General features: G+C 46.2%; 1 protein-coding gene across 1 annotated transcript in view; it reads right to left on the bottom strand.

Moving 5' to 3' along the window:
* Grap2 (GRB2 related adaptor protein 2) overlaps positions 1-25,381 on the bottom strand; it is a 71,153-nt gene that overhangs the window by 31,642 nt on the left and 14,130 nt on the right. The window lies entirely within an intron of this gene.

Genomic DNA, 25,381 nt, shown 5'->3' with positions numbered 1-25,381 from the left:
TCAGGATTTTAGGAGAATAAACAGCCTTCTCAGTGGAGACAAGTGATCTCTCTCCAGGGAATAGAGAAACATTTCTGATTTTTACTGCAACCGAAGAGAGCAAGACTAGCGAAGTACATCCCACCAGAACCACTTCTGTCTAAGAGACTGAGATCCTGTCCCTTCTAAAGCAACTCTGCATACAGGGCATTCTTTCTGTTCTCCTGCCCTCAATTGACTCACTATTTTCTCCCTCCTATGCCCCAGGAAAACACAAATCCCGCATCATGGCTGGCAGGGGTGAGCACACGGAACTCAGGGGCCCTCTGCAGCTTGTCTAAGAACAACAATCCATCAACCCCAAGCCGCTAGTGCCAGCCTTGGAGACCCAGAGGAAGTGGCTTATGAAAGGAAACCTCCGGGCCCCACCCCCAACTTCCATCCATTTCTGTCCTGAGCGCAGGTGTGTTTCTCTGCGCCCTCCTCCCCCCGCCCCCCAATAACAGTTCATCTTCTTGCCGGCTTCTCTTCTGCAGGAAGCCACCAACAGTGCTGTCTCTAGTGACAGGCGACAAAGGGACAGCTGGTTAGGCAGCGAGGTGCTGAGCGGGCAGGCGGGGAAGATGCTGCTTTTTCCTCCTCATCTGGAGAAGCCTGGGGCTCTGCCCATCATCGCCGTGGCATTCAGGGAGGCGAGGCAGGTCATTCCAGACTTTGCCTTACATCTCGCTGCTCCCTATTGCCAGGGCCCCTCTTGGAGAGCTTTGCCAGTCTGGGATCTGGGAGCCCCCTGTCTCGGTAGCTCTCTCTTGTGATTTTTCTAATTTCCAAATGGGAAGCAGCTTTTCTGTGATTGGAAGGCATTTGGCATTCAGGTTTGCGGGAAGCATATAAGCAGGATGTTTTTCAGATGTACAGACAAACTTAACACATGGGGAGAGCCCCTAAAATCCCTGATGTCCTTATTTAATCTAATCACTGTTCTGTGGGTCCCTGTCACTAAGGACTATGGTGACTGCATTACTCTCAGGGCTAGGGCATCTCTCATCTTAAATTAGCCCTCCCCACCCCCTCAGTTGTTGGTTTTTTGTTTTATTTTGTTGTTGTTGTTTTTATTTTTTATTTTCTTATTTTTTGGTTTTTGTTTGTTTTAGAGGAAGGACTGGGAAGAGAGGAAGTAAAAGAAGGGAAGAGACATGTGAGGACTCTGTCCCCAGGCAGGTCCCCTCCCCTCTTCCCAAATCCCAGTTTCATCACTGGCTCTCATCATCTTCCTTCTCTTTAATCCGTTCAGCCTGGCTTATATAATCAACTATTTTTTTATGCTTATCACATAACATTTCACTCACCCCCAATCTTTATTGGAGAAAAATACTCTTTTCCTTTTTCTTTCACTGTAACACGCATGCTCCGTTAAACTCAGACAACTCCCACCTGTCAAACTGTCAGGTGACGCTGCCTCTGAAGCAGGGATGCTCACCAAAGACTAGGGCCAGGGTCGGACAAACCTGCCTTCAAACCCCTGTTGCTTATGTGGTGGCTGAGGAATCTTAATTCTCCGTGCCTCAGTTTTCCCTCGGAGAATTCAGACGACACACTTCACTCCGTCACCTTCCAGGGAAAGCGAGTGCAGAAAGCTTTGCTCAGCCCCTGGCATTTGCCTGCGCAGTGTCTTTCCCCAAAGCGTTTTGGCATCTGAGTATTCTACCAACATTTCTTGTAGAGAAAAACAAATGTCAAACTGCTTTTAAAAGTGTAAATCCACCAAACATATGCTCCTTTTTTCCCCCTCGTTTGAAGCCTCTGTTTCCCCTCACTTCCCCTGGGCAGGCGCTAACTTCTTTCTTCTGGCCACAAGCCCTGGCTGTGGTGTTAGCCAAAGATACAGCAGTGGCGTGGGATGGAGACCACTCGGTAGGTAGAGAGAGAAGGCCGCCTAGCCAAGGGGAAAGGAGGAAACCGATTTGGTTTCTACACTCTGCCCAAACACCCAGAGCGAGATTGTGGTGTGGCTGGTTTAAAACAGGAAGGCCCGGGACAGCCAGGGAGGGAACATGCCACCCAAGTTTCACCAATGCCTAGAGACAAGAGCTGGCCAAGACTAAGCTGCCATTGCGTGCTGTGGTCTATAGTGTGCCCAGGGTTCTACCAGTGGGCACTGCTTGTAACTCTGGGGGAGGGGCAACCCTGGGAATTGAACCTACTGCTTCGGGCGTGCTAGGCAAGCTCTACCATCGAGCTACATCCCCAGCTCAACATTTATTATCATTGCTTGTGACTAGACACAGGAGAAGGACGCAAGCTATTGGAGTACGCGTCTGATGGGTCCTAAGGCCATGTGCTCTCTGCGCTTGGTTTTTTGGCCTCTATTGGGACTAGCAAAATCATAGGCCCTTCTCCCACCAGGTCAGACTAGTTGCTAACTAGCTGAGGCTTGCTGAACCTTCCTGGGTGGCTGTCTGTCAGCTAAGAAATTGACAGTAGCAATTCTCACATACCATGGAAATTCAAGCCCATTACTTCTCGGTCAAAGAGGCAATGACTGCAATAAACTGGCTGACCTCAGAACGGGCAATCATGGGCTCGAAGGCAGTTTTGGAAATAGGAACCATGTAACTTCACACACTCACAACCTGACTGCAGCTCCTTCTACTTCCATCCCCCTCCCCCCTTCCTCCCCCTCCCCCTTCCTCCCCCTCCCCCCTTCCTCCTCCCCGCCCCCCACCCCACCCCATCTTTCCCTCCCACCTCCTACAATATATTCAATAGTTTTTCAAGTTCACTTTCTCCTTTAAACACTGGTCACTTATCAGGGCTCTATTTAGAGTGTATGTTTTAAATTCTCCCGTTGTTTTAGTAAAACAACACTATGAAAATCTCAAAGCAACAACATCCAAATGCCAGGCTCCCACCAGCCCACCCCGACAAGAGAGGGCCCTGACAGCCCCACTGTGCTGTCTGATAGGCTGACTTCAGACCCAGCAAGCCTGTGCTTTAAAGCGACTATGGAAATGGGAGAACGGCTGATGCATTTCCGGACCGACTGCTCACTTTATCCTTAGTGTTTCCTAAAGCCACAGCAATTTTCTGCAGACACACCACGAATACTGCGGGCAAATCCAGATGGAAATGAAGCATCACAAATACCACTCCGACTCAAAAATCATCGTGTGAACCCCTGTCAGACGGGCATGGGGAGCAGCTGGGATGGATGAAGGTAAAGGACGAGAAAGGGACAGACAGACAGACAGATTTTTTTTTTTAACAAAAGCCAGACTTTTTTTTTATCCATTTCCTATTCACGGCACGCTTCCCCTTCCAACACATCACTAGGATTTTATGGGGCCTTCATGCTCTTTTCTCTTTTCCCCTTCTGCTCACTTCATGTTTGTTTTTATTGATCTGGGCTCTAAATGTGCTAATATTTATCATGTATTTGAAAACCTCCATCTTCTTGCTCTCTGGTCACTGGGGCTGTAGCATTGCTCAAGCATGTGACAAGTACCCCGCCTGCTGCCTTCCCTTGCTTCCTTCCCTATCTGCGCCCAAGGCTCTTGTCACTCTCATTTGACCAACACACAAGAGTGTAGCTCAGAAGACTCCCTGATCACAACTACCTTAATCTTTTTGTCACTTTTACTTGTGTCATCAAATTCCTATTTATCACCGGCGCGCTGGCCATTTTTCAGCTCACTGGTTTCCAAGCTTGCAAAAGTGAACATTAAGTCAGACAGTCACTTACCTACCTTTAGTCCATAAGTCTATCCCTGAACATCTAGAGGCGCTGACAGCTTCATACAGCAAGTCAGCCAGGAAAGGCACGAAAAGTTGCCAATCAAAGGGATGATATCAATTGGGTGTGGTGGTGGCATGCATGTGCTGGTAATCTTAACACTTTGTCAGGTGAGGCAGGAGGATCACAAAGTCAATACTGCTTTGGAATACATAGTGAGTGTCTGTCTCAAAAAAAAAAAAAAAAATCAGAAAATAAAACAAGCAAAAATTCAGACAAAGGGATGCTATTTTGAATTTTGCTTGTCAAGTAAATAATTAGAATTTTCTCATTTTAGGAAAATGTAGGCCTTTCTAAGTTGAGTTTGGTAGAATACAGTTCTCTCCCCCCCCCCTCGCCCCAGCTCTCTCTCTCCAGCAGGATCTCACATAGACCACACTGGATACATAGTCAAGGCTGGCTTCGAACTCCTGATTCCCTGCCTTTACCTCCCCAGTGGCAAGATTACCCTGTAAGCACCACACCACTAGTCTCTCTTTCATTTTTTTTTTTTTTTCTCAGCAGTTTTGAGCCAATCCTGGGCTCACCAAGTTGGAAGCAGCTCACAAAGCTGGTGGATTTTTTCCTCACAGAGTATGTGGGTGCAAGGGAAGTGGCCCGGATGGCACTTGGCGAGTCTGTTAACATTGAACAAGAAAAGTCTCTTCATTCCAAACACTGCTTGAAAAACAAACCACCAAATCACCACAGATCCAGGATTCTTGTTCCTGAACTTGACTGTTGCCTGGGTCCTTCACCACCCGTACTTGATCTCTTGCCATTTCAAAGGCTTCATGTCAGTCTTCTCCTGCCCTCAGAACATGTCACTCAGCTGAACTCAGTACTCAGGATGCGGCTGAGCATGGCTGTGTGAACTACATGATCGAATTACTCTCTCTGCTGCTAGCACCGGGTAATTGTGTTATACACTGCTGCTGGCTGGTCCAGAGGCAAGATACGCTAAGAACGCAGGAAGATGGCGAAGCTAGGCCACTTGTGTTGTGGGGGTGTTGAACCAGAATGCAGGGCTTCACATGGCCCCTGACATATTGTTTTGTTTCTTTCTGTTCCTTTGGGCAACTGCCAGTCCAGTTGGCATGCAGGCGTTTTGATTTCTTTCTAGTCGCTTCCTTCATGTTTTCTTTCCTCCTCCTCTTCCTCCACCTCCTCCTCCTCTTCCTCTTCCCTGCACCTCATTTTATGAGACAACCTTTCACAGGGCTGCACGAGCTCACAGCGATCTGCCTGCAGTCTCCTAGCACTCAAGAGACAGAGGCAGGCGAATCTCTGTGAGTTTGAGGCCAGCCTGTGCTACAGAGCGAGTCCAGGACAGCCAGGGCTCTGTTACACAGAGAAACTCTTGTCTTGAAAATCATTCTCTCTCTCTCTCTCTCTCTCTCTCTCTCTCTCTCTCTCTCTCTCTCTCTCTCTCTCTCTCTCTCACACACACACACACACACACACACACACACGCACACACACAAAGGAAAGAAAATAAAAAAACAAGCCTAATGTGCCATGTTCACAGTGTCTTGGGATGAAGTAAAGTGTCTCTCACAACCATTTAGTGACATGCTTGGTACAGAGTAGGTGAGCAGTGAGCATTAATCATTGGGGCTTTTAAGACATTAACATATTTATTTTTCTCAGCGCCTACTAAGGAGGTAAGAGTGTGAAAATGTAACTCCTTCAGCCAGGTTGCCAGGTAAAACAGAAAGTGCCCAATTAAACTTTCATTTCAGATAAATAAGTTGTTAGTATGCGCACATCGCAAATGTTTACCCACTCCACAGGAACCTCTTAAAGCGCAGACTGGAGCCCTGCTGAGAATAATGGCCAGAGCCCTTTGCCGCTGCCTCCCTCTCAGCTCCACACTCCTCGCTATTCTCCCCTCACACAAAGTCTGCCCCTAAGGCTGAGCAGAGTGCTAGCAATCAGATCGGCAGCTGTGGAAGGAAGTCTGTAGAATTCTTATTATAAAAATTTCTGCGTTCTTGGGGCAGAACTCAGGGCCTTGTGCGTGCTCGGCACACGGCCTGCCGCTGAGCCCCATCACCAGGTGTGAGGGGAGGGTTGCATGCTGCATCCTGCAGCCTATGAGCCACAAAAGGCCATATTTCCTAAGGTGGTCATATCTCTACCTTGGGTGATTTGCTATTTTTAATACTTGTGGGTCAAAGTTGAGCTGTAGCCGTAGGTTTTCTGTGTTGCAAATCCTGCTCTCTACACTCGTAACCCACCCTGGGCAGAGCCGGGGTCCTCCAGGCCCTCTCTGTATTCCTGACACTCCCTTGTGATTACTCTGGCATTTCATGTCGTTATTTCCTCATACCTATAACTTCTCACACGCTTTCCTGTTGGCACTTGCACCACAGCACAAAATTCCTGCCTAATCCCGGGAGGTCATTAGTAATCCCATCACATAGCCGCCAGGTTGACATTGCCTGTGTCACCCATGTATGTACTCCTGGTGACAAATACTCCTTGAATGGCTGATGACACCACATCCTATGTGATTTGTGTCTTCCTAGAACTTCGCTTCTTCCTGAAACCATCTTAGAGGAAGTTACAAAACCACCAACAGTCCCAAATGTGCATCTGTGTGCTGCCCCCTTTACTCCTCCTCCTCTTTTTTTTTTTTTATATTCTCTCATTTCTAATGTCCTATCACTGACCACCCTGCCTAGTCCTTTCCTTTAATTTCAGGAAGTGACCTTTTCTTCCCAGGTTATTTCTAGTGGCTTGAACTCTTTCGGGGACTTTGTCTGTCTGTCTGTTTTGTTTTAGGGAAAGTCTCACACAATTGCCCTGGCCCACCCAGAACTATGTAGCTCAGGCTGGCCTCAAACTTGCTATTCTACTGCCTTGGCCCCCTGAGTGTCCACATTACAGATATACATCTCCAAACTGAGCAGGAACATCTGACTGTCGGTATGTCTGGGGCTTGAGGCCTGCGTGGTGATGCTAGGAATTACAACCCTGGGTCTGACTTGCTAGGTCACCTCTTTACCCAGTAAGCTACATCCTCAGCACCAGGAGCATCTATCTCGACACCTCATGCATTCGTTCAACAACCTCTCCCAAGCTTTACTCTGTGCCAGGCCCTGTGCTGAGCATGGAGACTCAGAAAGCACTATGGCTTGGGGGTGGGGGGGCTCACAGCTTTATCAGAAGGGTAGATCAGTCAACCAGAGATGTGAGCCAAGTTGATAAGGGAACCCAACTGCTAGTGTCGAGAAGTTCATAGGCCAGGTTTCCACAATCACCTGGCCACTAGAAGGCAGGCAGAACAGAGAACCGAGCACGTGCGACACATAAACAAGAGAGTGCCATGAGCAAGGTTGATATGGGGACCCAATCTTTTCATTATAGTGCTTGTGCAGTGGCCAAAGACAAGATGACTGGTTGGGGTGGAGGCAGGTCACAGTGTGAAAGGCTTTGGACCTCCTGGAAAATGTACTACAGATACAAAGATTCCATTAGCCTCTGGTGGCATTATGGAGATTGGAAGGCAAGGGCACCAGAAGACGGAGAAACTGCTCGTTACTGTGGCTAGACATAATGACAGCAAAACCACCATAAGGACATTTTAGCTGATGGCCCTGGCACTTCCTGAAACAGGGAACATGGACAGGAAGTGATCCGGGAGGAATCTGAAATACAAGACTCTAGTCAAGGGTTAGTCAGGTAGACGCATTTCTCAACAGCAACAGACCACATAGAGATGGAAACTTGGGGGCTATTCCAAAACAGATAAGTGCTGTTAAGGGGTGATGGTGGTGGTTGTGGGGCTGCTGCTACTGTGCCTTCCTGGCCATAAAGAGCTCCATTCCCAGAACTGTAATCCAAAACAAGCCCTTCCTCCCCTGAACTACTTCTTGCCAGGCAAGGAGAAAAGTAGGGAACAGACCTGGCCTTTTCCAGGCACTTCTTCCACTGGTGACATCTTACTCACACAGTGCAATGTCAAAACTAGAAAACGCTGTGCTGTAGACCACGGCAGAAACTACCTGTGTCATCAGCTCTGTGTCTCCACCTGCTTGTTTATTCCTTGATAGCCAGAAGTATCATGGGTAGAAAGGACCAAAATGGTGTAACCTGTAAGGTTCAAGGGTTAAGAGTTTGGTATGTTCAGGAGGTTTTCTGTTCCCTAAACCCTGAGGCCACAACATCTTTCCCGGGACCACATGCAATCTGCACCAATATTCTGTGGTCAGACCAAGTGCCTCACGGTTCCCTTGGCTTTAGCTTTGTCAGGGAGGAGGATGAATGCACAGTTTCTCTGTGGCTCTCACCAGTGTCGTGGTTAGGACACAAGGATCAGAAAATGGAGGTAATGCACTTCTGGTCACACCCAAGCTCCTGTTAGGACATTTCTTTAGTGAAAGGCAGTTTCTGCCACTGCCTGCACAGCAGAAAGCCAACAGGTTAGGCGGAAGCCAGAATTCCTATTGATGACTCCATCTAACTTGCCAGTAGAGAAAATTTCAGAGGGACGTAGAGTCCCTCAGCCTCCACCCCAACACAGTAGACGCTCCATAAATGTCAGGGATAGAATCAGACTGATTTCCAGCCAGGTACATTTCTCAAAAGTAGAGTCAGACAGAGCCAGTACCCAGAAGTCTCTTTGCTTCTAGGAAATAAATGCACCAACGCAGAAAATGACGCCACCTTGCTGGAAGTGGTGGCTGTTTATCCACCAGGGTTCAGTAAAGGCAAATAACCCATTGTTAATGGAGGGAGATAGAGAGAGTTCCCCGTGTTTCAGCTTTAAGCAGTAATTTGCTAACGGGTAAATATAGAATGACTTTCTTTCTCCCTTGGAGACAAATGAGTTCTGGCTCTCAGGAACCAATATATCTGGCAAGAAGTAGAGAACAGAAAGTAAGAAGCAAACAAACAAGGTGTTTTGCCTGTTAAGCTTTCAAAAGTAAAGGGAACATTTATTTTGGACAGCTTGGAGAAAGGGGTTACCCTGGGCACCTCTGAGCTGCTGGAGGAGGCTGGACATGAGTGGCGAGATATTTTTAGGCAGAGTGAACCCTCTAAGTGACATTTCTGCCCCTTGAGCTCTTGATTGATTGATTGAATATGGGTTTTAAGTTTTTATTTTAGTTTTCACGTGTGTGTGTGTGTGTGTGTGTGTGTGTGTGTGTGTCTGCTTGTGTCTATGTGTACCACATGTGTGCTGGTGCCCCAGAAGCCAGAAGAGGCTGTTGGACTACCTAAAGCTGGAGTTACAGACCGTTGTGAGCTGCTTGATATGGGCATCGGGTACAAAACCTGGGTCTCCGGCAAGAACAGCAAGTATGCCCGAGTCATCTGTGCAGCCCCCTAAAAGATGGCTTTTTGGTTGCTTATTTGTTTGTTTGTTTTCGAGGCAGCATTCCATGGAGCCCAGGCTGGCCTCCACTTGATATGCCGCAGAGGATGATCCTGAGCTTCTGATCCTCCTGCCTCCCCTTCTCAAGTGTGAGGATGACAGGTGTGTCCCACCATGCCTGGGCTCTGGGTGCTGGGGAGCTAACGTGGGGCATCGTGGATGCTGGGTCTGAGAGCGAACTCCTGGAAAGAAGCGGTGTCTGCAGATACTGAAGGGCTGCTTGGAACTGCAGTACTGTAGGGAGGTTGGAATGTTGCAGGCCCAGAGGCTAATCCTTATCCTGGGCTAGTTCCAGCCCTCTGAAATAGCAATAGCCATCCCTTGTCCACCTCTGTGTCAGAACCAACATCTTGTGACTAAGAGATAAAGACCCTTTAGAACCTATTAATTTAGCCGACCACTAGCTTTCACCAACCCCAAAACTAAGCTAGCATCTTGGGCCTATAGAAAAGCTTCCTCAGCAGGTGGATCTCTGTGAGTTCGAGGCCAGCCTGATCTACAAAGTGGAAGCTTTCCCACGCCTCTGTACCTATTTCTCTGTTGTACTCACCAATGTAATTTAGATCCGCCTTGATTTATGACTGACTTTGTTCTGCAAAACCATAAGACTTCATGAAACTGCTTCCACATTGGAACATAGAATTTGGGGGTAATCTGTCAGTGTTCCCAGGCCACGGTCACTAAAATGGCTCCAGAATAAAGCATCTCTTGTTTCCTTTAAGATGAAAGCTGTGGTTTTTGCATCGACATGGGCAAGCACTCTGGCAACTGGACCAATTTATTTGATGTGCCTGTACCTTCCCACTGACACACAGTGTCACACATGATGTCGGCAAGTTTAGGAAGGGAAGTCTGAGAGCAGTCTGCAGTTATAAGGACAAACTTCCAGTCCAAATGTGATGGGCCTGAAACATGGGGTCTCCTTACTTTGGTGGTACCGTTGCAGAGACATCAGCCATCAAAGGGCAAGAAAGAACAATGCATGTGTGACAAAGATAAAGAGAACAGCTGAAATCAAAGGGTGAGAAAAAAAAATGCCATGCCTTTGATCGGCTGCATTGTGGTAACATGGTTCTGTCCCTACTACCCTTTTGAACAAGGCAGCTGGGACATTTGCATCTGACCCCAGCCATTTATTGAAAGGAAGAGACACAGCCTGCACTTCAAAAATGTATGTGGTGGCCTCTCCAGAACCCGCTCTCCAGGCTGACAGGAACACTGCCTACAGGACAGAAATGAACCTCCTTTCTTGCGCCACTTAAATTCTGGAAATTCCTCCTGATTCTAGACTACTGCGGGGGACTGTTTTTACCAGGGTCTTTCAACCCTAGCTCTGAGACACATCAGAGGGATTCTCACAGAAGCACCACAGCAATGGAAGTCTTCAGCAAAGCCAGAAGCCCACTGCTGCACGGTGGTGGAGGGGGTGGGGGGGGGGGGGGGGGGCGGAGGGTGTGTGTGTGGGGGTGAGGGAGCATTGCACTTTGAGCTGCGGAGAAGCTAAAGCAGCACTGTGGCCAACAGGACGGAATGAAATGTGTTCAACTTGGCATCTGTTTTCTTTCTTTCTTTCTTTCTTTTTTTAGCTTTTACAGGAGAGAGGGAGGGAGAGAGAGATGGGGAATGGGGAGGGAGGGAGGAATGAAGGGGGAAAGAGGGGGGGAGAGAGAGGGAGGGGGGGAGAGGGAGAGGTGTAAGGAGGGGAAAAAAGCAAGAAGAAAAAAGGCCCCTTCTTGAGGTGAGGTGTTTCATCCTGAATTGTCCCTGTGCCTCCGCCTCTGAAAGCCAGTGTCCACTTTTTGCTGAACTGTGGTTGACATGCTGGGTTTGATCCTATCTGGGGCCAGCACAGGGTGGTAGCTTCTGCTTCAAGCTTTCTGCACTCTCCCTTCCCCATTCCAATCATGATAAATATATTTATACTCACTTGATTATGTCAGCCAGACAATGTTACCCTAATTGGCAGTGATCAGGGTTCCAGAATTGCTCAGGTGAACCTGCTGTCTCTCTATCAGGCAGAGCACTAAGGGGGTCCGCTAACACAGTCCCCATTAAGAATTTCCAGGGGAATGAAAAGCAATCCCAACTCATGCATGGCAATCAATGCATTTTCCAAACAGTTCCTAAGAGCCTGCCTGTGAGGAACTCAGGGTAACACGGACCCTCCCACTTCCCTTTCACTTCACCCTCTCTTACCCTCTCCCCCTCCCTCCTCCCCACTGTACCCCCCATACCTCCCTTTTACCTACCTCCCCACCCCCTGCTGGTGCATTTAGAATAAAACAAATGAACCCTGAACTATTTCTTTTGCTGGAGACTCTTTTGTTCTTTGTCTTTTTTCTCTCTCCCTTTTACTGGGCTTCTGGATCCAACTGTCATTTTTGGTTCTTGGGTCTTTGTAGATTTCAGGGACAGCTGGCATACACTTTACTGCGCTTGCTAGCTCTGGTATTTGTAGCTCTGCTTGCAGCGCTCTCTGTGCCTGTTAACGCACCGCATACATAATTTATGCATGCATAATTTGGAACTTGAGTGCATAGGTTTATTTTGACATTTGTGGAACTTCACAGTGCCCATCATAGGTAATGATGCAATACATACTCATGAAATGAATGACTGTACCAAGGAGGCACAAGCAGGCAACCATCATTCATCCGTCCGTCCATCCATCCATCCATCCATCCATCCATCCATCCATCCATCCACCCATCCACCAGACACTGAATGCTTAGTAGGTACCCAAGTACTGTGGTAGATGATAAGAATTTAATCATGCACGCCTAGAGTTCTACCTCTCAGGAAGTTCGTTACTGAGGCATGGGAGGCAGACACATAAATAGACAATCGTTATTTTATTATTATGAATGGAGCTGGGCATAGGGGCACACACTTGGAATTCTAGCATGTAAGAGACTGAGGCAGGAAGATCCCAGGTTTAACACTAGCTTGGGCTACACAGTGAGACCTTTTCAGGAGTTCAAGGCCAGCCAGGATACATTAGTGAGGTCTTGTCCCAAACAAACAAAATACAATAAGTGACATCATAGAGACTAAGTGACAGCACCTTGTGCAGGCAACTTGCAATTCCAGCAAGGGAGGTTAGTCCCCAGCAACATGCAGTGAAGTACACTCCCCCAGCATGACAGTGAAGAGGCAGATAAATACTTTGTGTGTGCATATATATGCATGTATGTGCACTTGCCTCTGTGTGTGTGTGTGCATGCTTGTGTGTTGGGTACATGTGCATGTATGTACAGAGGAGACAACCTTGAGTGTTGTTCCTCAGGAACTGTCCACCTTGCTTTTTTTTTTTTTAGACAGGTTTTCTCTCTGGTCTGCAGCTCATCAAGTGGACTAGTCTGGCTCAGAGACCCCCTTGTCTCCAGCACACAGCACTGTGCCTGGCACTTTTCCGGGGCTTTAGAGATGAAACTTAGGTCCTACTGACTGACTGAGCTGTCTTCCCAGCTCAGATAGGCACTTCAAAGCACAATTCTATGTGAATCCTTGAGGCATATTCACAGGAAGGCACTAAATGATAGTGACCCACTGTTTCCAGCCTGGGTCAGGGTCTAAACTTAGATAACACCCCAACACACACACACACACACACACACACACACACACACACACACACAATCAACTCATAGCTAAATCCTGTTAGACTTGCTGTCTCTAAAGTGGTGGTTCTCAATCAATGTGGTTCCCCTAAGACCATTGGAAAACACAGATACATTTACCTTACGATTCATAACAGTAGCAAAATTACAGTTATGAAGTAACAATGAAAATAATGTTATGGTTGGGGCTGACCACAGCATGAAGTGTATTAAGGGATTGTGGCATTAGGAAGGTTGAGAACCGCTGCTCTACAGCATTGCTCAGCGCACACCTGCTCTACTAAGAAACTCAATTTACATAGAGAACAGCATTCAGTGTGACACTCAGGCTAAGCCATACCCCTTACTCAATCAGTTGGGACAGTGTTCATGAATGTTCCCTCTACCCGGCCCTGTCTCATTTGGTGCCTCCAGTAAAGGTCGGACTTGGATTAAAGGCCATTTCCTTTAGGTCTGCTGTCTGGCCAGCCTGTCTTCTTTCAGACCTTGAGGTGCGTTTACTTGCCATGTTGTTTATGAATAGCTGTTCATTTTACATTGGAGGTTATGTTTTGTTTTTTCCTAACTTGTAAGCCCCAGGGGACAGGAACCAAGCCACACCCTTTCTACAGTTAAGGGCTTGCACAGTATCCCATTTGAGGTAAATAGTTGACACTGAACTTGTTTATAACGTGATAGATATAATTTTCTAGGTATTATAGAGTTGCAGCCCATAGTTCTTGTTTTCTTCTTGGAGGGAAAAAAAAAAAAAAAAAAAAAAAAAAAAAAGAAAGCTTGGAGAGAGTATGGCTGGGTGCAACCATTTTGGAGTAATGACAATATGAGGCATTCCTTCCACAAATCGTAAACAGTATTTTACATGTGTTTCTGGGGAGCTTCAAGTCTGCCCAGGAACGAGATATTTCACAGATCAAAAGGAGCATATGTGCAGCCCGCCATGGGGGATAGTCACGCTGCTAAGTTTAACAGAAAAATGATCGAACATGCCAGCCTGAAAGTGGAACTGGTTTTGTAGCACGTGGCTAGAAAGAAACATGAGTGACTTAATTTCTGGCTCTCAGGGCACATGTGCCGGTGAGTAGCACACGGGGTTTTTCACAAGGAGAAACTGGCATAAAATCAATAACAAAAAGCAGCATTTCCTTACAGATCCAAAGGCACTTAAGGAAGCCAGTTCTGCAAAGGCACACAATGGCATGGAATTTATAACTGGGCAGTTAAAACCACCATCTAAGGTGGCAGCTGAGATTTTCCCAGAAGAACTTTGGGGAGGAAAAATAGCTCACTACTTCATTTCCATTTGTGGTGTGTGTGTGTGTGTGTGTGTGTGTGTATGTGTGTGTCTGTGTAAAAGTGTTCTTATGGTTGTTGCTGTTGTTGTTTTTCTATTGTCTTTCCTCATGGCCCAAACAAATGACTGCTTCTTTGCAACCACGTGGAAATCCACTCATATACCAATACTTGTCACTGACTATCCATCAGAAGTCAAACACGGGGTCAAACCCAGGTATGGCACCATGTTTATGATTCTAGCACTTGGGAGGCAGAACCAGGGTTATAAGTTTGAGGTCAACCTGGGCTACCAAACAAGACCTTGTCTTTCCTTTCCCTTCCTCCCTCTTCCTTCCTTCCTTTCCTTCCTTCCTCTTTTTCTTTTTCTTTGAGATGTGGTCTTCTGTTTGCCTAGTGGTCTCAAACTCTCTCTCTCTTTCTCTTCCTCTCTTTCTTTGAGATATGGTCTTCTGTTGCCCAGGTTGGCCTCAAACTTTCTTTCTTTACTTCTTTCTTTTCTCCTTCCTTCCTTTCTTTTCAAAGGTTTATTTATTTATGCATCTTCATGTATATGAATGCTTTGTCTGCATGCACACCTGCATGCCAGAAGAGGGCATCAGATTCCAGTCTAGATGGTTGTGAGCTACCCGTGTGGTTGCTGGGAATTGAACTCAGAACCTCTGGAAGAGCACTACTGTTCTTAACTGCTGAGCCAGCTCTCTAGCCCCCTGGCCTCAAACTTTCTATGTAGTGAAGAATGACCCTGGACCTCCAAGCATCTCGTCTCCACATCTTGCGTGGGATTATGGACGTACAGCACCATGCCTGATCTTATGTGCTGCAGGGAATCAGGCCAGGGGATGGGTACATGCTAGGCAAGCGCTCTATCAACAGAGCTATAGCCTCGCCTTGAGGTCTTGTCTTTAAAAAACAAAAACAAAACCAGCCCCTGCCCTGTAAAAACACCTCTGTGGTTTCAGGTATTGGGAATGCAGATGGAGACAAGAGAGACAAAGTCACTGACATCAAGAAGCGTGTTTGGTAGAACATGTGTGCATGACCATGATCATATTGGAAATCCATGCCAGACATAGACAACCAAGGTACTGCTAATGTCTTTCTGCACTTGAAAACCTAACTCGAGGCTCTGTAGCTCTGTACTTGCAGGATGAAGCTTATGTGTCTTGGACCAGCCCCAGCTGACCTCACCAGCTGTGTGCTCCTACTTTCTCCCTAGACCCCAGGCCCCAGTCGTACCAGCCCCAGCCACAGAAGGACATACATATAGAGACGTTTATAAGTCATAAAAATCAACCACAGGCTTTGCTCCCTCCAACACTTTCCTTTCTCCTTACTTCATTCCATCCTCTATGCCACTCAGCCGTCACTGCCCTAATTAAGGGTGCTTAATCCACACCCCTTTGGCCTGCGAGAATCCTGGCCTTACCTTCCACCTCACGAGCAGTCTAACAGACAGCCCCTTGCAATGTTTTGCTTACTTGTGTGTCTCCCTTACAAGGGGCTCTCTTGAGGGCACATCCGCATAGAGAGTAACTTATTTGTGGCCCAAGGGCATAAGTACAGTGCCCGGCACACAACAGACACTCAATAAACGTTGAATGAATGAGTCACCAGTGGTCTCTTCTGGTTTGGCCAGTGACCTACACATATGTGCATCAGTGGCTTTGACAATACAGCATTAGTCAGCATAACAAAGAATTCGACTGTGTTCTTCAGAGCAATGAGTTTTAGACACTTGAGCTAATGGGATGCAGATGATAAAATATTTCAGGACCCCATTTTTCTTGACAATGTTTCTGTGTGCTCTGCATCTGGAGATGTTTGGGAAGTTCAAATAAACAATTAGAGCATGTAAAACGGACCCATGAAGTAATCTGCATCATTTCCTGCAGAAGACAAACTTGAAGAGACTTAATAATGGTCCTTAATGAAAGGAAAGATTGTGATCCAAGGATAGCTAAGCTTCTCCATGAAGACAAAGAGAAGACCAAGGCTGAAGTGCCTGCAAATGCAAATTTAAAATATAATAATAATAATAATAATAATAATAATAATAATAATAATAATAATAATAACCTCACAGGTTTCCTACTGGTCCTGTAGCCCATTTCAGCTTACTATTATAAATTACTCGCACAGGGCCAGCAGGATGGCCCAGTGGTAAAGCTACCTGCCACCAAGCCTGACACCCTGAAGTTGATCCCTGGGGCCTGCATGGTGAAAGGAGAGATCCAACTTCCCACAAGTTGTCCTCTGCATCTGTGCACGCACATGCATATATACTCGCACACAAAATGATATATCTCAATGTAATGAAAACAAACAAATAGGGCCAGTGAGATGGCTCAGTGGGTAAAGGCACTGGTCGAGCCTGATCACCTGAGCTCAGTCCCTAAGGCCCACACTGCAGAAGGAGAGCGATTCCTGCCAGCTGTCCTCTGACCTCCACACGTGCCTGGTGGAGCACACGGATACAAAGAGAAAAAGCACACACACACACACACACACACACACACACCACATACAAATGACTAAAAAGAACGCTCCCCTATTACATCATCTGACCTGTCAGCCTATGCCAGCTCTTCTTATTTTACTATTTCCATTTTATAGGTGAAGTTTTGGAGCTTCACAGAAGACAAGTTGTACTGCGGGGGAGGGGAGACTACAACTGTGTCGTTGTTCTGTCTTATGGCCTTGCTAGAGGCTGAAGTATATGTAAAGATCCCACTGATGGGAGCCCAAGGTTGAGCTCCAGAAAACGCAGTAAGTCCACATGGCTGTTTTAAATCCCCCCCCCACCTTTTCTCTTTGTTTCTCTTTGTTCTTGTTTTGATTTAGGATCTTACCATGTAGCCCAGGCTGACCCCAAACCTTCAGTGAAGCTCAGGTTAGCCTTGGACTCAAGATGCTGCTGCCTCAGTTTCTTGAGTGCTGGGATTATGAGCAAGGACCAGAAAGGCCGGCTTACAGTAAGTTTAGACAAGGAAATTCGTGGTTATACCAAGAGTTTGTCATTGGCAGTGTGTAGAAAAGTAAGATTATTCATTTATATATACATAAATATATATAAATATATACATAAATATACATATATACATACACATATATGTGTGTGTGTGTGTGTATATATATATTTGACCTCAAACTCCTGGGCTTATATGGTCCTCCCGCCTCAGCCTTCTGAGAAGCCGAGCCTGCAGGTGCACGCACAGTGCTCTCTTCATTATGGTGGCCTGCTCCTCATCCCATTCTTTATCCTGGAGAGTTGGCCTACTAGTTCTCAGTCTGAGAATGAGACAGATGTTGCTTTCTTGTTCTTCTGCTCTGGGCTGTCGGGGCCTATATGTCTCAGCGTTCACATGTGTGCGTGTAGTTATAAGAGCTGACATCAATCCAGCCCTATTTAGTTATTCTGACTTTACCTCCAGGGTGATGGCACTTACTGTAGGGGTGGGAGAGCCAGCATTTTCTTTCTTTCTTTTTTTTTTTTGCAAGGCAACCTTGTTTATCCTGCCTCAGGGACACGCACAGTAGGGTCATAATGATATAGAACGGGGGCAGCTCATCATGTAACTCAAAGGCAACTCCGAAGTCTACACCAAACAGTAAGCATTCATCCGTGGGAGGGGAGCCAGGGTGATGGAGGGCTGAGCTGCGCCGAGCTGGAGCTGCGCAGGCCTGGGCCCAGTTCAGGGGAACTGCAGCTGCCCACGGGAGCCCCTCAAGGAGGATATGAATGAGTCACCCGGCTTCTCGGGTTGACTGAGATGACTTCTGCAAATTTTCTTCGAATCAAGTCACATCATCAACATTTGCACATTGGGCATAGCGGGAAGAAAAGTGGGAATCGTTTTCTCGACAGTATTTGGACCTCAGCAGGGTGATGATAAGATGCAGGGTTAGATGTGATTTAGCAAGAGTGTTTGAGGCAGCGCATGAGTCCCTTGTGTGTGCTGAGGGTATAGTAGCAAGTAGGTCTTCTTGGGTCCCTGGAGCAAGTGTCCTTTGATATAGCCTCGTTGGTACAACAGAAGGCAAGGCTAATTTGTCACACTTTGACCTCAAAGTCTAGGGAAAGCATTTGCTTTTTAACATTGAGTCCCAGGATATTCAGATGAGTTATTGACATCCTGTTTAAGGCCTTGAGTTTTAGGAGTTCACATAATTTTTCTGGCCTGTTTTTTTGTTTTTTGTTTTGTTTTGTTTTTGTTTTTTGTCTGTCTGTCTGCCTGCCTGCCTGTCTGTCTCTCTCAACGGAGTCTCATTATGTAGCCCAGATTGTCTTCAATTCACAGAGATCTGCTTGCCTCTGCCTCCTGGGTGCTGGGATTAAAGTGCAGCACATGCACCACCCCGCATGGCTGTCTTCTTCTCTTTAATAGATGTAATCATGGCCCTATTCCATAGGGTAAGATTAAGATCAGCGCATGGAGTAGGCCTGGATGGTGCCTGGTACATAGCATTAAGCTTGTATTTATATTAATGTACGTGTTGTGAAGGGTAGACAGGTGATAACAGCTTGAAAAAAAAAAGGGTCTGGTCCTCCATTAGGGTGTCTTCATAAGCATGGTCTCCAGAAACCCTAAGCCAGGGGATTCAGAACCTGACACCACGGAACTGGTGATCCGAGCTCACAAACAGAACTTAACTTTAATCAACTGGGGCTACCCTTATTTCACGTCCATTACTTGCATAGCTCTGATTTGCATGCCAGAGATTATGTAACAAGAGATTAGGAGGGCAGCTTATGCTAGACTTCTAGAACCATCATCAGCCAATGCCAACTGTTATTGTTCACATGGCCCAGATTACAGGCCAAGAAGTGATGCAGAGAGACCCATGCCCATGGAAAGGCCACATCGTGCTGCCCTGTACTTCATATATTTCATGGTATCTGCCCTTTCTAGTACTCAACAGACTTTTCTTATTCAGTATTTACTAATTCTCCCCTAGTTGCTGCAGTAGCTGGCATCAGCTGGATGGATGCCTCTTTAATGAGGTAATTTAATATTTGCTAGGGGGAATAGGCCCAAGCCTATTAAAGGCAGATGTTTTGTACTTAAGTCTATGGTAAGCATTGAAGAAACTGAGAGGGCGCACTTAGCGGGATGCTTGGTTTAGTCTCTGAAGAGAGGCGTTGTAGGGAGAGAGAGGAAGCATTTCTGCACAGTGGGTGGGAAGGGAGCTGATGGGTCTGGTGAAGACAACACGAGGCGTTGTCTGTCGCTGGAGAGTTAGGCTGGGAATGCCACACAGAAGGCAGGCAGTGGGGGCAACGATGCTTAAGCAGAATCCAGGGCTGGGCCTAATGTAATCAGAAGCTCTAAAACTGCAAAACGTAACCTATTAGTGACTCGGTACTGACTAAATATAAAACACCAAGGGCCACTCCCCCGCCCCCGACCTGTAGTCACCTCCTAGGAGCAGACGTCCTTACAGTGGTGGCTTCAACCAGTAATGAGCCATTTAATATAATGAGATATAAAGAAAATGAAAGCAGCATTATGTTGTAGGTATTGGGACAGTATGTCAAAAAGGACCTTTGTATAAGGTCGAATCCTAGCAAATGGCCACTTTGGGGGGGTTAAAAATTAGTCAGATTTCATCAATTTCATACAGCTCAACCCAATACATTGAGGTTAATTGACACTAAATCAAAACACTTATATGACCTTGCCTCTTACTGCCTTTTAACTATGACCATAAAATGAAATTGGCCAATTTTATGTCTCAGCCTCTTTGACCTTCCAGAATTTTTCCATGCTAGATGCTAAATAAGTGTTTTGTTAATTGAGTGGTATTTTCTGTTGTCTCCTCTCAAAAGTTAGGTCTGAATTTGCTGTGCTACTTACATTCTTAGACTGTCCCTAAACTATAATTAATAAAGTGTTGGCTTCGTTTCAGTTTTCATGATTTAGATAAATCTTTCCTGTTTCTTGTTTGGGCAGTGCTGGGAATCTAATTAATATATTATTAATATATTTCACAGGCAAACAAGACTCTGCTTGCTCACATGGCCATGACAAGAATAAATTCAGGTCAGAAATATTTTTGCAATTACGGGAAAATGTTATTATAATAATGAAAAATTATTGTTTATATAACACAACCCTGAGCATTAAGACACATTATAGACTAACAAACAAGGTGAATGGCAACCAGGCAGGCTCTTTCCCAAAGGCGCCAATTACTCAGAGCCTAGTTGGAGCATCAGTGCGCCCTGCAACAAACCTGAAGAGATAACTTTTGGGCATCCCAGAAGAGCCTCATTATTATCAATTGTTATTATTCATAAAAGGTTTCATAAGAGTTGTGGTTGATTCCAAACTTAGCAGCAAACTCTGACATAGCCGGGATGGTAGCATGAATTCATTTTCCACTCACAAAATAAAAGGCTTCTGGGCTGGGCTGTAGCTCAGTTAGTTGGTAGAGTGCTTGCCTGGCAGGCCTGAAGTCTTAGGCTTGATCCCTAATGCCACGTAAACTGTGTGTGGTGGTGCATGCCTGTACTCTGAACCTTTGGGAGGCAGGAGGATCAGAAGTTCAAGGTTTCCTTCAGCTATATAGTGAGTTCCAGGCCAGCCTGGGCTACAGGAGGCCAAGTCTCAAAAAGTGAGAGTGAGTTGGGAATAAACAGGGACTGTCTCAGTGGTTGTCTGTTTGCCTAGCTCGTGTGAGATCCTACATCCAATCTTCTAAGAGATATGGGCTGGTCAAGGAAAGCTAAACAAGCCAGGAGTTACAGCACCTCTTCTGGACCCTAGTTACCCCTCATGTGTTAACTACCTCTGATAGAATATTCCTTTTTTTTTTTTTTTTTTTTGGTACCATTTGCTGTTGTGTGAATAAATGAGCAACATCTTAAAATGCTTCAGGAGCTTGAGTCAGAAAGGATATTATTGAGGTTTGGTTGACCTGGGGTTGGGACAGCAGCCATGCCGTACGCACAGTTCTGAGAAAACAGAATTGCTTTCAGTTTTGAGGAGAGCCACAAACCCCTCTATGTCTAAATCCCTTATTTGCACCGAACCTGTGGGCAACGCGACATGTTCAGTACCCATTTGAACTCCTCCATCACGACCAAGGTTGCTCCTTGTATTTTCCTTTTCCTTTTTGGATAGAGCATTCACAGTTCTGCCTGGTTTGTGCAGTCCAATGGGGTCCTAAGCCCAAAGTCATGGGCTCTACAACGACATGACAATGCCCATGACAGCTCTAAGCTGTCTCGCTCCAAACACACCTAGAGGTCATCAATGGCTGCTCACACAGTCCCGAGGTGAGCAGTTGGAGTAGCATGAGAGAATCAGCGAACCTCAGGAGGAGCAAGTTCCAGTGGTTTTGTTCAAGTTCTGATTCAAATGGGCAAAGATATGGGAAACACTGAAAGAACTAGGCAGTTCTGCGTTGCTCCCTGGTTCTAGGGGCTTCAGGGGTGGCGGGGAACAAGTAGCTGCTGGCAGGTGGTGGGGAGGTGTGTTGCAGGAAAATTGCCTGGGGTTTGAGGGTAGGGGTGTGTGCCAGGACTGTGTTATGTGGAATTACTGAAGTCTGAGGGTGCTGATGAAAGGGCAGGAGGATGCATCAGAAGTTGGCTCGGGGGTGAGGGCCCTGGGCCAGTCCCTTATTATATTAACAACACAGTTGTAATCCAGTATAACAGTAAGTTGCATCCCATCACTACTGACATAATCACAATCTGCTCTCAACAATGCTGGTACTGTAACACCTCTGGATCCTTTCTCCAACTTCCCATTTCTGAAAATGGTTTCTAATGTGCACCGAAAAGAGAAGCAATCAGAAGCCATTCTTGTTGATTGCTGTTTTAAATAACCCGAAGTTATCCTTTGTCTGAGAGTACACAGTCTTAAACAAAAAAAAAAAAAAAGCATGTATTGAGCACATATCATGTACTTGGCCTTTGCTCTATCGTTAACCTTTTAAAAGACGACTCCTTAAAACGTCATCCAGCCAAAATAAAAAGTGTCTGCTTTGCTAACACATTAGGAAAACAAGGACTGGGGAGATGTCTTAGTGCCTAAAGTGCTTGTCACACAAACGTGATGTCCAGAACCCATGGTAAATCCCTGTAATCCCAGAGTTGGGGAGGTAGGGAGACAGAGGCTCCCTGGGGCTAACCAGCCAGTCAGGCTAGCTCAGTCAGTGAGTGTCGGCCCTAGAGAATGACCCTGCCTCAAAGATTCAGTGGACAGCCGTGGAAGAACACACCCGTCACCTTCCTCTGGCCTCGACATACGCTTGCTCATCTGTGCATTCTCCCTCCCTCTCTCTCTCTCTCTCTCTCTCTCTCTCTCTCTCTCTCTCTCTCTCTCTCTCTCACACACACACACACACACACACACACACACACACACACGGGGGGGGGGGAGAGCAAGAGAGAGACAGAGAGAGAGAGAGAGAGAGAGAGAGCGCTTGTGAGTGTGAGGTGCCTGATATGTGTCCTCTGAAAAAACAGGCCATGCTTTTAACTGTTGAGCCATTTCTCTAGCACCAAGATTTTTTTTTATGTGCTAAAAAGTAACGTTTTCTCATATTCTGTACAGGTTCCCTTCAGTAAGGGAGCAGTGTAGCCTACATCGTGTGCAGTGTAACCACATTCAGCCAGATAAACCACAACCAAGCTGGGAAGCAAAGAGTGACACTCACAACTCAAAGTGTGGCAACTTTTAAGTAGAAAATCAAGTTACAAGAAAACATGTTCTGCTGTAACTTTTAGATCTGATGTGGTCTTTTTTTTTTTTTTAAAACATTATTTATTTATATATTGTATGTGAGTGCTTTATCTGTAGAAGAGGCCATCAGATCGCATTATAGATGGTTGTGAGCCACCATGTGGTTGCTGGGAATTGAATCAGGACCTCTGGAAGTACAGGTGGCTCTTAAGCACTGAGCCATCTCCCTCGGCCCCCTGATGTGGTCTTATTATGCTCAGTCTAAAAATAGAAAACATACAGATAAATACAGAGAATAATTTTTATGTTCATAATATTTATGGTTTTTTTTTTTTTTTTTTTTTTTTTGAGACAGAGTCTTGCTATATAGGCCAGGCTGGCTTGGAAATTACTAAGCAGCCCAGGTTGGCCAAGAATTCCAAGATCGTTATGTGTCTGCCTCTCAAACGCTAGGATTGCAGGTGTGCGTGCCACCACACCTAGCTTGCTTTTTCTTGCTGTGTAGCCTGGGCTGTCCTTGACCTTTTTTCCCTTGCCCTCCCTAGTGCTGGGATGTTGGGATAAATATGTACTTTTTTGAGACATGGTCTCATTACATAGCCCTGGCTAGAACTGGTTATGTAGACCAGGCTGACCTTAAACTAATAGAATTTGGCCTGCCTCTGCCTCCCGAGTGCTGGGGTTAGAGGCATGAACTACCCATGCATAATACTCAAATATAATTTGGCTCTTTTTTGTTTTGTTTTGTGCTTCACTAGTCATAGGATTTTCACGTGCTGCTTTAGGTCTGTTTAATAGACCCTGTTTGTTTCAGAAGTGTACAGGCTTCCAAATCTAGTACCAACCCTTAGGGACAAGCCCTTCTGCAGGACTCTTTTGGTCAATACAGTTTTCTCCTTTCATTGATTTGAGCTGTTTTCTCCATTTACCTCCGCTGGGGCAGTATAGCAGTGCTGGGGTTAAGGGCTGCAGCACATGCACAGGAGTCTGTGCCCACCAGCAGTTCACAGTTGATTCCAAAGTGGTACATATATGCCTGACTGTGACCTGAGATTGACAAGACCAGCTGGACGAACAGAATCCTTCTATCTTGGAGGCGGGTGGGAAGAGGGTATGGGTTTGAGGCTAGCCCTTGAAGGCTGCCTAGGATTTTGGAAGGTATTGTGAGGGTCCTGTGAGTTCAAGCAAGAGCAGAGGCCCTTTGTCCCGGAGTTGGAGCAGATGAATTCCTCGGAACTGTTTGTGTGTCCTCAACTCCATGGGTGTGCTTTCACTGTTAAAACCTGGTGAGGAGCCCGCAGCTTATGGATGGAAGGGTTAATGTTCCACATTCTGTAATTTTCTATTTCAACTGGGCTATGGAGGGAGCCTTGCTGAATTTTTATATATCATCCAGTTGCCTTCTAACCTCTAAAGTCATATAATACAGTCATAATTTCTTTTGGAGAGCATGTTGCAGTTTACAGATTGCTTTTTTATACCCATTATTACATTTGCTCTATATAACAGCCCCGCGCCATCCCAAAAGCGCTTCCTTTTGACGGCGACTGCTGGCTAGAAAACCTACCCACTTGGGATAGCAGTACATTCCACAGAAGCCATGACACACTAGAAGCATGGGATAGCTAAAGCCAGCAATTCAGGAGAAAAGAAGGAGAGGGCCCAATACACACACACACACACACACACACACACACACACGCACACACCAGGAGTCCCTAGAGGCCGAGATGGTAGTTTTGGGAACTGACTGGTGTGGAAAGGGACAAATGCACAGCAGATGGGAGACCCTGAGCCAGGCAGAAGTCAGCTCCTCAGTGTGGTGCAGGTGCAGAGTAGGCAGTCGCCTCAGCTACCAGTAGGGCTAGCGTGTAGCTTGAATTATAACAATTAAAAAATTTCAGAAACATAGGGGGGAGAGAAGGAGACACACACACACACACACACACACACACACACACACACACACAGAGAGAGAGAGAGAGAGAGAGAGAGAGAGAGAGAGAGAGAGAGAGAGAGAGAGAGAGAGAGAGAGAGAGAGATCTTGATAACTTTTTGGCTTTGAGACAAGGTCACATGTAACCAGGTTGGCCATGAACTTGGTAGCTCAGGGTGGCCTTGAACTCCTGATCCTCCTTGCCTGTACTTCCCGAGTGCTGAGATTATGGGTGTGCACTGCCACGCTCAACTCTAAAGAAGAACAAATTTTAAAAATTATGTTAGAGGACCAAGAGCTGGACGTCAGGGTTTGCCCAGAGAGGTGCGCTTGTCTGCTTGATGTATCTGCTTTCTGCCTCATTCCAGAACATTCCATCTATCATTAAAAAAAAAACAAAAAAAATCCCATGCTAAAGTGGGGCACTTTGGCAACTGCTTTGTGGAAGGGAAAACAATCAGGACGCTGTTATTGTTGCAATATAGCCAGGATAAATCTGATGGATGTTGGCAGCATCCACATACCATTTAGCCTGCCGAAAATCAGTTTACTCCCCTACTTAGAGACACGATGTGAAATGAGATTAATCCAGTTGCGTAGAGTGAGTTGAGCTGAACAAATCCCTCTGCAGCTCATTTGAATCAAAACCCACATGGCAGTGGAGTGTTGTCTTTAGCGCCTGAGCAAAGCCATTGATCTCAGGTT

The sequence above is a fragment of the Acomys russatus genome, chromosome 17 (assembly GCF_903995435.1).
Source record: "Acomys russatus chromosome 17, mAcoRus1.1, whole genome shotgun sequence".
NCBI classification, from domain to species: Eukaryota; Metazoa; Chordata; class Mammalia; order Rodentia; family Muridae; genus Acomys; species Acomys russatus.
This window is presented reverse-complemented; position numbering and strand designations above follow the sequence as displayed.